General features: G+C 46.4%; 1 protein-coding gene across 1 annotated transcript in view; it reads left to right on the top strand.

Annotated features, from left to right (window-relative positions):
* The window catches only part of NCKAP5 (NCK associated protein 5), a 1,041,554-nt gene that overhangs the window by 77,486 nt on the left and 951,886 nt on the right, over positions 1–12,182 (top strand). The gene's annotated exons all lie outside the window — the stretch shown is intronic.

The raw sequence follows: 12,182 nt of genomic DNA, 5'->3' as shown, positions 1-12,182 counted from the left end.
AATTATTGAAATGTTTGTGTAGTGTCTTAATAGGCAAATGTCATAATCTTTCAACATTATACATAATTACATTAATTCCTGCCGAAGTAGACTTTAACCTATACAAAAACACTTCTGTACCACTTATGCCTAATGCCAACCCTATATATAGTTGTTCTATCACTCATTTATCTTAACTTTGGGGATAAGTCAAACAAGAATTCAATAGAGCTTCAAATATTGAAGAGCAAAGAAACTCTGAGGTCTTTTTAGGTATGTAAATTACTTTAATTGTCCATAAACTTTCTTCGAAACATTTTAATGCTGATGAGCATCATTCCTAACCACCTGGTTGGGTTTACTTTCATATATGAGAATCTGGTTAGTCCAGGGAAATAGACTAAGTCACTGATTTCTGAAGCCTGGTCATTCCTTTATACTCTCTGGGCTAAGGATGTGTGGTTCATCTCTTCTATTCTATAAACCATATGAACAGAGCAAGAAATCAGACAAGTCACTCCTTTCCTTTTTGCTCATGTACTGAAATAGAAATTAGTTCTGTCCCTTTGTTTGCAAGTTGTATAGGGATGTGCTTTATTCATTTGTGTCCTCCCAGTACCTGGCCTATAGCATGGATCGGAATAGGTAGCCAATAAAATATTTGTTGAATTGTTTTATCAGTTTCACTTTTCCAACTCTGCCGCTGTAGATCTTCCTCTGTCAATGTACAGGTTGGGTATTTACCCCATGAGGGCTGAGGTTTCCTGTCACAGACTGTTCACAGATGTGTTTCTGGGGATAGTGAAAATGACTGCATTAAACTTTTGGGTCTAGTTCTTCTCTTATTATTAGAGGCAGCTTCTGTGTCTCTGTGGGCTGTGTACTGAGCAGCACACCTTCAGAAGCTAAGAACTTTAATAGTATTTTAAAAAAATATTTAGTGAGAGGAGGGAGAGGCAGAGAGACAGACTCCTGCCTGCACCCTGACAGGGATCCATCTGACAAGACCACTAGGGGGCGATGCTCTGCCCATCTGGGGTCCTTAACTTTGTTGCAAATGGAGCCACTTTTTAACACCTGATGTAGAGGCCATGGAGCCATCCTCAGTACCCAGGGCCAACTTGCTCCAATCGTGCCATGGCTGTAGGAGGGGAGGAAAAGAGAGAGAAAGAAGTCAGATGGGTGCCTCTCATGTGTGCCCTAACTGGGAATCAAACCTGGGACATCCACACACTGGGCCGATGCTTTACTACTGAGCAAACCAGCCAGGGCCTTTAATAGTATTTTAAGTTCTCTTCTAAGTGGTCATGTCCTCTTCTCTTATGTCTTTCAGTCTCCAGGTAGAATGTGGTAAAAATTGTATGTGTGTGTTTATGTTTATATCTATTTCTTCTGCAACATTTGGCGAATTAGGATAAAAAGATACTTTCTCACCCTCTTCTTTGACAAAGTAAATACTTCCTACATGTCAACCTGCCATTGGTGTCTGTCTTATGCTCAGGCAGGGGACACGTGCCCATATAGCATAATAGGAGCAGCACAGGAAAGGTTCTCTTAACCCCCAAATATCATGCTTGTTGATTAATCCCTAACGACCAAAGTCTGCAGTAGGTCCCAGAGAATATGCAGAGACTCTAACAAAGCAAGCATAGCTCACAGTAGCACTCATTAATAAAAGACCTTGGATCATTCCCAAATGTCATCCAGATGAGCAGAGTTTTGCTGAGGGAATTGGTAAACAAAAGAATATGGGATACAGAGTGATTGAATGCAGGGCTGGGTTGGAACAAGTACGGAAAGGAGAAGCGAGTTAGCGTGAAGGCATTGGGTACCTGGAAATCAGAGAAACAGGAAACGGTCTAAATGGAACCTTTGCCTACATTTATATTTTGCACAGTGATGAATTTGTGAGCATAAATCAAAGCCTGTCATATTACCAGTGCTCACTGGGAGCTGCAGACCAAGCTTGCCTTCCCATTGGCACATGCAGCCACCCTGAGTGTGGTGATGGCTGTAAATCTTGTCTGGACTTACAGCATAAAAGCACACTGTGAAAATGAGAATTTAATGCTTGGCACCACTGAAGAAACTTAATCCTGTTAAATCTCCCTAAATGATGCTTAGGAGAGTTTTTATACTAGTGAAATATCTTTCTTGTTCCCTGGAGGCAGATTGTGGTACATCTGCATGTGCACATTGGGAAAACCCCGAGGAGAAATCTTTGAGCACATGGTCCAGTGTGTGTGGGTGCTTACATGCTATTCCACACGACCCTATTAGGCTGGCAGATTGTAGGTTTCCCCTCTATTTGAGCACTTTGTTCTTTCCTCATATAAGATACTGCTGCTGGGACAGGGACAGCAAAAGTGCTCTTTTCAAGTTGGCTCTTTGAGCATGAAACCCATTGAAAGTCCCTTGAATGAAGTTCATTGTGACTGTCAAGAAGAAAGGTAGGAGGTGGATGACATCAAAGCTGACTGGTCTATAAAGGACTTAAACCTATGACTTGGCCCTCCTCTTGGCTCCGTGTTGAACTCATACAAATAACTCGGCAGGGAGCACACAGGGTTGATGCTAGAGAAGGGTTGCTGTGAAATACAAGAGAAGAAAAGGCACACCTGGCATTCTGTAAGGCACTGTTCATTCCCAAGGTATGTCTGTTTTATTTTACGTTGTTATTTATTTTTAATCAGAGCATACTAAATCGGGAATGGTTTATCCAGTTTCCTCACTGCAGGAGTCGTTAATACTCAGTGAGGTTAATGCGTTTCCTGAGGTTGTGCACTAGGATACAAACGAGAGTGGCACTGAGGCTTCCTGCCCCTCATTCCGGTTCCTGTCTCTCACTCTACGTGCAACATGCCAGCAAGGGAAGACATGATTTCAGAACACTGACTAGAGCAAAGAGAAATGGTAAATGCTCAAGTCTTGAACTCTACTGCCGTAATCATTATAACCCATATTTTTGAGAGTGAGAAGACCCAGAGGTAATTTCCATGTTCAGATTTTGCCAGAAATAACTCTTCATAATGGACTTTGAGACTCAGGTACTGTTAACTTCATTACTCTCTTTATTTTACATAATCAAATCATGAAGTGTCGAGTAAAAATTATAGCTCCCTTGCAACAGCTTTAAAATTTTTAGGCTGGAGGAACCGCAGCATAAAGAAACTCATGTATAGATACTGAAAAAGCCTCCCATTGGGGATGTGAATTGGTGGTTCCTGGTTACAATTTTGCTGTCAGGACATGACACAGGGGAGGCTTTGAGAGAGACAGTGTGCGCATGTGTCCGTGTGTGTGCATGTGCGTGTACTCTGGTAATGCTAACATTTTCTTTGATGTCAATGATTTATTTTTCTTGATAAATCACCCTTTTTTAAGAAGAAAGTAACAGGTAAGTGGAACTGAAATGAAAAATATGTTTCAATGTGGGGGGTAAAGACCCCGAGAGAAAGACAAGTGACTACAAGTATGCTCCGCAGGCAGAGCGCGCCAAGTGACTGCATATTCATGACAGGTCCAGTCTTCTCTCTGATAACAACAACAGTCTCCCTGAAACTGAGACTCTTCTTGACTCAAAGCTGTTCAGCTCACCCCAGGACGCTGTTTGATCAGAAAAAGTCAGCTTTTCACACTGTGCTTTTCGATTTACAAGAATCATTCCCAGGCTTCGCATACAGCCATTTGAAACCTGGGGTGATGACAGCATTTCACTGAGGAGAAGGCTGAGCAGTGAGTTATCTTTTTTACCAGCACACATTTCAGGTGCAAACAGTCTCTTTTAATTTGGGGGAAAATGACTTTTTACATTTAACTGCACATGGGAGTGGCGAGTTTCTCCTCCAAACGATGAATTCCTTTGTGGTGTCCCACTCCTTTCTCCCCGTGGAAAGGTAGACACTGGCCATCCTAGAGCCTCAGCTTTGACAGCAGGATGGTTTGTGTGGGTTTGTAGGAAAAGAAAGGCCCCACATAGGTACTTCAATTCACCCTTCATTCCCTTGATGGTTTACATCCATATCATTAGAGTAATTAGGCCTTCCACAGGCACGCATTAATTAAGCCAATCAACAAGCATCTCTGAAAGTCTGCTTTATACTGAAGGTGTTTGGGTAGCTGTGGGAGGCACGGGATCCTTGCCAGGTTCCCCTCCCGGTCCCCTCAGTCCTTCTGTATCTGGCTGTGCACCCCTGGAGGATGTACCACAGGCATCTTGTCAGACAGTCTCTGGTTTTCTGGCATCTGGTTGGGTTTGGCCAAAGGGAAGATCTAGCAAGATATCAGAAGTTGAGAGGCGAAAGGTCGTTGTTTTCCTGCTCTCTCCTGCCTGGGCGTGGAGCGCAGGGTTGGACCCCTCTGCCTTTGGCCGCAGCTTTTGTTGCACAGCACTCTGTAAGTGCCAGCTGCGGTCTGCAGGTGCCAGCTGCGGTCTGCATGTGCCAGCTGCGGTCTGCATGTGCCAGCTGCGGTCTGCAGGTGCTAGCTGCGGTCCAAACCCCAGCTGTCCTGCGTCCTGGCACTTCTGTCTCCCCGTGTCCCTTCAAGCTTCTCCTTAGTACCGACTCCTGGGTGTTGCCAGCCCGTCTCACGTTGGTTTGTTTTAGGTCTGTCCACACTTTATTGAATAATTCCTTTACCACACTCTCAATTAGATGTTTTGAGTGGACCATCTCTTTCCTGCAGGGCACCCCTGTCTCATGCAAGGAAATACTTCTTCTCAAAGTGTTTATAGTTTATTTGTGGAAGCTGACCTAATAAGCAGGAGAAGTGATATAACCTGAAGGAGGTAAACAGTGTGACAGAGACGGGCCGGAGCGGGGTCATTGTGGGGCGCGGTCAGGAGGCCCATGGAGCTGCCGTTGGAGTTGTGCTTTGAAGCAGTGGGGAGGATATTTGGTAGGTGAGCATCAGGATGGAAGAGTAGAGAGATGCAACCCAAGGATACTGTCCTATACCCTGGTGACAACTCATTCCTTTGCTGAGTTATTTTTTCCCGGGGAAACTTCTTCCTTATATCAGATTGTGATGGTTAGTTGTATAGGTTAACTTGACTGGGCTAAGGGATGCCCAGATAGATGGCAGAATGGTATATCTGGGTGTGTCTGTGAGGGTGGTCCCAGTCTGGGTGTGTCTGTGAGGGTGGTCCCAGAAGAGAGTGGCCTTTGCCTTGCTGGACTGAGTAAAGAAGACGCCGTCACCCATGTGGTGGGCATCACCTCGTCTGCCAAGGGCAGAGGATGTGCAAACCTGCTCTCTACATGAGCAGGCACATCCGTTTTTCCTTGCCCTCGGACACTGGTTCTCCTGGTTCCTGGGCCTTTGCACTTGGACTTACACCTGGTTCTCAGGCCTTGGTGTTTGGACCAGTTTTCCTGGGCCTTGAGCTCACGGAGAGATTACGGGGCTTCTCAGGTTCTCTAATCCCGTGAGCCAGCCTCAAAGCAGGTGTCAGCAATGTCTGTAAAAGCCAGAGACTAAATAATTTTAGGCTCATTTGCAGGTCAAATGAGCAGACACAATTACTCAACTCTGTTGTTATAGTAGGATGGCAGCCACAGACAATACATGAATAAATGGGTGTGACTTACATTCCAAAAAACTTAATTTACAAAGACAGGCAGCATGCTGGATTCTAAAAGATATCTGCCCACACAAGAGAAGAAGGAAATCTGAAAGTCCAGGGTCACTTATCCTGAGCGCTAACTTTCTGAGTAGTGACCTGTGTCTACCCTCAGGATATGCAATATGCCCAGCAGGCAAAGGACCAGGTTTACACTGTTAAGTGAAGATGTATGAACCCAAGGGCCAAGAGGGTGAGCAAAGGGAAATACTTTAGAAAGCTCGAAAATTGCTGAGATATTTTCTAAACACGAAATAGGGGCCTTGTGAATGTTGCTCCGTGCAGCCAGTGGATTGTGAAAACTAAGAAGATATCTGAGTTTTGTAGGCGTCAGGCACGCTGGAACCTTCTTTACTTTCTCGGTGTTGTGCTGGGACCACTCTCACCATAGGGATGCTCCACAGAGCACAAGCTACCAGCTTGCTAGAGAAGGCTCTAGCTATCAAATCCCGGCTGCCCTGGACCCTTTCTACTACCTAAAGTCTGGTTTATTCGGCGCCCCTGACCACTGGGCAAAGGCCAAGTTGCCCAATGGAAAGCCTGACCTTTGCTCTCTGGCATCAGGGTTGTTTAAGATTTCCCAAGTGATCATCAAGGGGAGGAGGGTCAAGGAACAAGAGGGAGCTTTTCTTCGCAACTGCTTTATGGCCCCGAGCAGGGCCGTTGTCCCAGCCATTTCCTAGGTGTCCTGCAAGGAACCGAGGCCATGTACTGGAGCCAGGCATTGGGAAGGGTGGTGTGGCATGAGGGTCCAGCCAAGGCCCCTTTGGAGAAAGGCAGCAAGTGGAGGACAGACCAGCTTCAGTGTAGGTTAGCAGCTCTTCCAAAGTGGTATGCTGAATCTTGGACGGTTTCCCTTTAAGGTGGGAAGTGGTAGAGTTAGAAAAATCAGATTCGTAAGTGACCAGCTACCCAGCGAATCTGCCACCAGCCTAGCTGAGTCCATCATGGCAGGTCGAGAAAATGCTGAGAAAGGTCCTGTCCAGCTTCTCTCCAGCAGTGCAGAGCCCGGGGACTGTGGGGAGATTTAGGGCAGACGGGCTGGGGGAAGGCAGGGGAGGCCTGGCTAGGTGGGCACAGCTCACAATACCTGGTTGCTAAGGGTTGTAATGGGGCTCCAGACAAATAGGAAGCGATCAGAACCCAACCCTAATGGTGCTGGGAGGGAGCTTGGAGATGGAGAAACACTGCTACTGAGGACAGTCTAAATGCAGGGCAGGGCGGAGGAGCAGAGGACCGGTGTCCAAGCTGTGAGCACGGAGTATGTCGGCAGTAGGGTGACAGAGTCTAACACGGAAGCCAGTCTAGCAGATAGCTCAGCATGTTCAGGCAGAGAATCAGGTGCTGAGATTAGACGGGGCTGGTCTCGTTCCCTTAGTAGCAACCGCTGAAATGTAGTGAGGTTCACTGTACCAGGCACTCTGCTCAGTGCTTTAGATAGAAACTGTCATTTAATACCCATGACAGCCCTTTAAGGTACGAACTCTATTTTTATTTTATAAATAAGAAATCTGATGCTTAACAAGTTAATTAACTTCCTCAAGGCCATAGAACTGGTGAATGATAGAGTCAGGATTTCAGCTCAGGTCTGGCTTCAGACTTCACTGCCAATGCACGGCCAGTGGCTCAGAGGCAGGGAGCATTTCTCTCCCAGGGATAGGGGCTCCTGGCGTGGTGCTTCCCAGCCTCAGAGAGCCCCAGCCCCGGGAGCTCCGGCCTCAGCAGGGCTAGTGGTGTACATGTCTCAGCACACGGCCCTGTTTCTGCCTATTGAGGACGAGGCCAGGCCTGATTTCCCAAAATAATTTCAAAGAGGATGTGGGGAGGGGGGTTTCCACAAAGAAGAAAGACTGTACACGTTAGAACTTGGTCTAGGTCTGATTTCTGTTCCTGTGCTTTTTCTGATTAATCAGGTTGTGAAATCAACTTCTGTGACGATTAAAGTTTATAATAGTAGTGTGTGTGTGTGTGTGTATCTATTTGTATATATATGCACACACGTACATCACATATAATGTATACAATATCGTGTGTTTGGGATTACACTTTTACCCAGCGAGGACTGACTGTGGTGTGTATGTGTACAAGGTGGGATTATTGACTGGAATGGGATTAGAGTAGGCAGGAACCGATGAATGACCGGGCACATCCAAAGTATAGCTAGATGTCCCCAGCATGCACTGCGGCTCATAAGTTGAGTGATGGTCCTACCAGATGGTGGTGCATTCTTTTGGCCAGGCCACTGACTGATGGGGGCGGGTCAGAAGCACCATCGTTTCCCATGAGGAAGGAGAGTCTCTCCAAATTGCTGTTGGTTTGCTCACCACCTGCAATAGGTACTCCTTCCTCTGATGCTGCTGGAAGGAATGTTTGCCTTTGTTATGGTGATGCCTTACCCTGAATGACTCTTCTCTTCCCTTATTTCCTTCCTCTCATCTCTGAAAATAAGGCAGACTGCCATCATCACCAATCTCCCAGAGTTCCTGTTAAAATGCCCTTTCCTGAGCTGTCTCACTCCTGATTTTAACCACTGCATTTACCACTTTGTCACATACCTGTCTACTCTAGAGCAGAGTTTCCCATTCAAGGCACTATTGACATTTCGGACCCTCTATTTCTTTTCTTTTCTTTCTTTTTTATTTATTTATTTTTGTAGGGGCTGTCCTGTGCAGTGTAGGAATTTAGCAGCATACCTGGCCTCTGCCTACTAGCTACTGATAGTAGTACCCTCCCCTAGCTGTGACAGCCAAAACTGTCTCCAGACATTGCCACATGTCCCCTGGGAAGCACTGTCAGCCCCAACTGAACTGCAAGGTCCTAGAGAACATGAGCCATGTCATCCTCACATTTATGTCCCTTAAGTCTGACACATAGAGAATGCTCAGTGAAATGAAGAGCAGGGAATGAACTTACCAGTGAGTTCATGAGCCATGTATGTACTAGCAGGCGACACTGGATATGAGGTAAGGGGGAGCTGCCTGGAGAAGGGACTGAGGGCTCGGTGGGAAGCTTGGAGAGACTAGATGTCACCCTGCTTTTCATTTTTTTGTCCAAGGATTATTCTAGAGAGTATGTGTAAAGATATGTGTTTTACACCAAAGATTGTTAACATGATATCTCAACCCTCTGGAGTCCCAAGGTGCTTGTTAGGACAGATTTATGAAAAGATTCTAGGGATTTGGTTTCTCCAAAGTATATTGTATTAGATTTTATGTACATATATGCATTTTTCTAGGAAGCGAGTCCATAGATATAATCAGAGTTTCAAAGGTATCTATGAGCCAAGAATGGAAAGGTAGCTTCACCTGCCGTTAGGCAAGCGCCTAGCCCACAGCACCTTCACACAGATGGTCTCCCTTGCCTCTGTCACAGACCAGGATGTCAACAGCATAGACTGTCATCTGCACTCAGCCACTGTAGTGACTGCTGTCATCCTCCTGCAGGTATAGCCCTGTGCACACTTGGGTCTCAGATTTCACTGAATCCAAATAGGAACTGGAAACATTTGGAAAGCCCTTTGTAACTGCTGTTATTAATAGATGATGAGATGCTGCTGCTTCTATAGCAGAAATAAGAACAGATGAGCAGAGATGTGCTTGGCATGTTCTGTGTTTTCCTAGGGCTCAGAGATCTGCTTGTCATTCTCCTGGAGTCTCACCATCTTTCAACAACAGGACTCATCAGATCATCCATGTTTCCATGGCAACTGAGTTTCTTGCATCATCCTCTGGCAGTCTGAGATTGACTCTAGTGCTTTATCCGTCACTGGAGGTAGAGCTTTCATTGATTACTTAGGTGCTGCTCCACAAACCCATAGGCACCTGGGTGTTCTCACAGATAGGTGCCTGCTTTTCTTTCTAGAAAGTTCCTAATGGATGAGGACAGAAAGTGAGCACTTACTAGGTTTAAAGTCCCATGAAGTGCTAAGAAGGAAAACTGAAGTAAGTGCTAAGAAATGCAAAGCATGATTTCTGCTTTACAAAGCATTTAAAAAAATGTGGGTCCATATACACAAATCACAGTTTTACTGTACCAGGTGGTACCCAGTGGTGTGAATGAGAATGATGGGGTTAATAAACAGGGGTTTGCTTTTCTGGCTGTATTGATCAGGGAGGGCTTCCTCAAGGAGGAGAGCTTTCCTATCACCCTCTAGGAAATTCATCCAGGTTTAATCTATGGTGTCCCTGTGTTCCCTGAGGCAGACATTTATTAAGAAGACCAGGGTGTCTTAACAGAACAGTGTCTGACTCCAAGGTGCCTGGCTTTTACTTGAGGAATTGCTAAGATGCTAAGAAAGCTCCAGTGCAATCCCAGTTATCATCTTAACTATCCTCTGGTCCCCTGTAGCCATCCTTCCCTACTCTTCTATTAATATTCTCTTACCCTCACTTGTGGATGCATGGCAGAATTTATCGCACACTTACAGCATTTTGATTTCCTTTCTTATTAATCTATCAGTGTATGTTATATCAACTATATATATATATTAGCCATATTTCAGCCAACTGTCTGACACTAATTTACCAGCCTATACTATAGTTCATCATTATCAATTACAATTTATTAAGCATCCACAGGCTTCATGACTGTGAATTAGGCAGTATTTTCATGACTTTCTGTTGAATTGCCAGGTTCCATTGCCTGGACTCAGCTTAGCCACTTCTTAGGCTCTTTCTGTCAGTTTTCTATTCATGTGACAGCCCTAATATTCATCCTAAGTTTAATTAATATTTCACGAGCAAATCCAGGGGCCATTGTATTAAAATGCTTCGCTTAACACCAGATGCCCTGCCTCCCTTTTGTCCCTTTCATGTCCTAATTCTCAGCTCTCTCTGAACATGAAATCCCATTTGTCTGGGCTGCTCAGTACAAGACCAAACAGTGGCTCCTTCTGGTTCCTTTACATTCCAGCCAGTTCCAGATGTGTCCTCATAAATTTTCAGTTCCCTAACTAGGCTTAATTGATCATAATTGTCCATTTTCGAAGATGCCTCTGAGGTTTGCCTGCCTTCTGTCTTTCTGCACCTTTGTGGTTCTTAGTTATAAGCAATTGTCTTCAGCTTGGTAGGTTTCCTAATACAATTAATTAATTTACTGCTCGTATGCACATGGATATGTTGAGGAAATGAAATCATTTGGTCTGGTAAATTCTGGGATCCATCTGTCAGAGCTAGCAGATAAGTAGGCTTCAGGACTGCTGCCCTTTTTGTGGGGAGGTACTGTTTTCAGAGGCCTGCCATCTCTCAAGATGGGAGAGCTGTGAAGGCTGGCCTCGTCCAGCATGGTGGGCACGGGCCGAGCAGGGTGTCCTCGCAGGCGTCAGCTGGGTCTGCGGGGGTCTGGCTGCTGCTGCCCTTCTCTTCTCGTTAAGTGCAGTTCCAGCTAGATGGCAGGGGCAGGGAGCTATCTGGAGATCTCCTGGGCCAGCTTTGGAACTCTGCTGGGTGTCCCTGAGGCAGACTGACCTGATTCCTGCTTGGTGAGGTGTGGCAAGGAGGAAGGGAAGGTAGGAGGGAGCCAGATCTATTGTGGTCAGCATGTTTTTCCCTTTGAGGAGGACCTGAACTACTTTCTGGAGTTTTGCCTACAAAGACCATATCAATAATATTGTTTTCTTATTTATTACGTCAGCTGAGGTCCCAGCAGGAAACAGCACACCCGAGCATGGTGATCATATACCACCCCGAGGCCGTAGACTGCGATGCCATTGTCACTGTGTGCCTGGAAGGGTGAGGAGACAGTGGCCCCGACCACGTGTGGAAGGAGAGAGCCGTTGGCGGGAAGCGTCCTTGGGTGGAGGGATGCAGGCCACCAGTGCTGGCCAGCGCGGGAGGGAGCAAGGACACAGGAACTCCCACAGAGCTCCCCTTCTACTCTCCAGGCCCTGGGGCACGCCCCATTTTCTGAACCCACTTGGAAGCCAGAGGGAAAGGTGCCCACATAGCACCCCGGCCCAAAGTAGGGTAGAAGAGGGTAAAGAGTGGATGAGTCGGGGCCAACAGGCTGTACCCAGGCCACAGATTCTATATAATATACATCCCTCCTAGCCCTTCTCACATTTCTAGAATGAGAAGAAAACATGATCCTAAGTCAGACTGGTTTATTTTTTTACATATTATTAGGAATGGGTCTCTCTCTGTCTTGCTGTGGTGACCAGAATAATATGCTATGACACCTTCACAACACAAGTTCTGTGTGACCAGTGACATGGTCTTCTCTGGGAGAAACATTCACCGAGAGCCTACTGTGAGCGGCAGACTTACTTGAAAGGCTTCAGCGGGGATGGAATGCATGGAGCGTACTGAGCAGGACATGGCTAGCTGGAGAGCCTGCCTGACCCAGGTGTGAGTCTCGGCTTGCAGAGCTGCCTGCCTGCGTGAGCTTGGCCAGGTGACTACCTTCTCTGAGCGTCTCTGTGCTCATCCCCACGGAGAAGGGGCGATGTCTGACTGCAAGAGCTGTGAGGACAGTCGGGAGAGGACTCCATCAGAGCACAGCACCGTGCCTGGCGTGCAGTCTCCTTGCACTGAGAGCCCGGGGTGCCGGCTGACATGGCTGCTCCCGATTACACTTTTCTATG

This window comes from Saccopteryx leptura, chromosome 7 (genome assembly GCF_036850995.1).
Source record: "Saccopteryx leptura isolate mSacLep1 chromosome 7, mSacLep1_pri_phased_curated, whole genome shotgun sequence".
Taxonomy (NCBI): domain Eukaryota; kingdom Metazoa; phylum Chordata; class Mammalia; order Chiroptera; family Emballonuridae; genus Saccopteryx; species Saccopteryx leptura.
The sequence above is the reverse complement of the archived record's forward strand: the minus strand, read 5'-3'. Positions and strand labels throughout refer to the sequence as shown.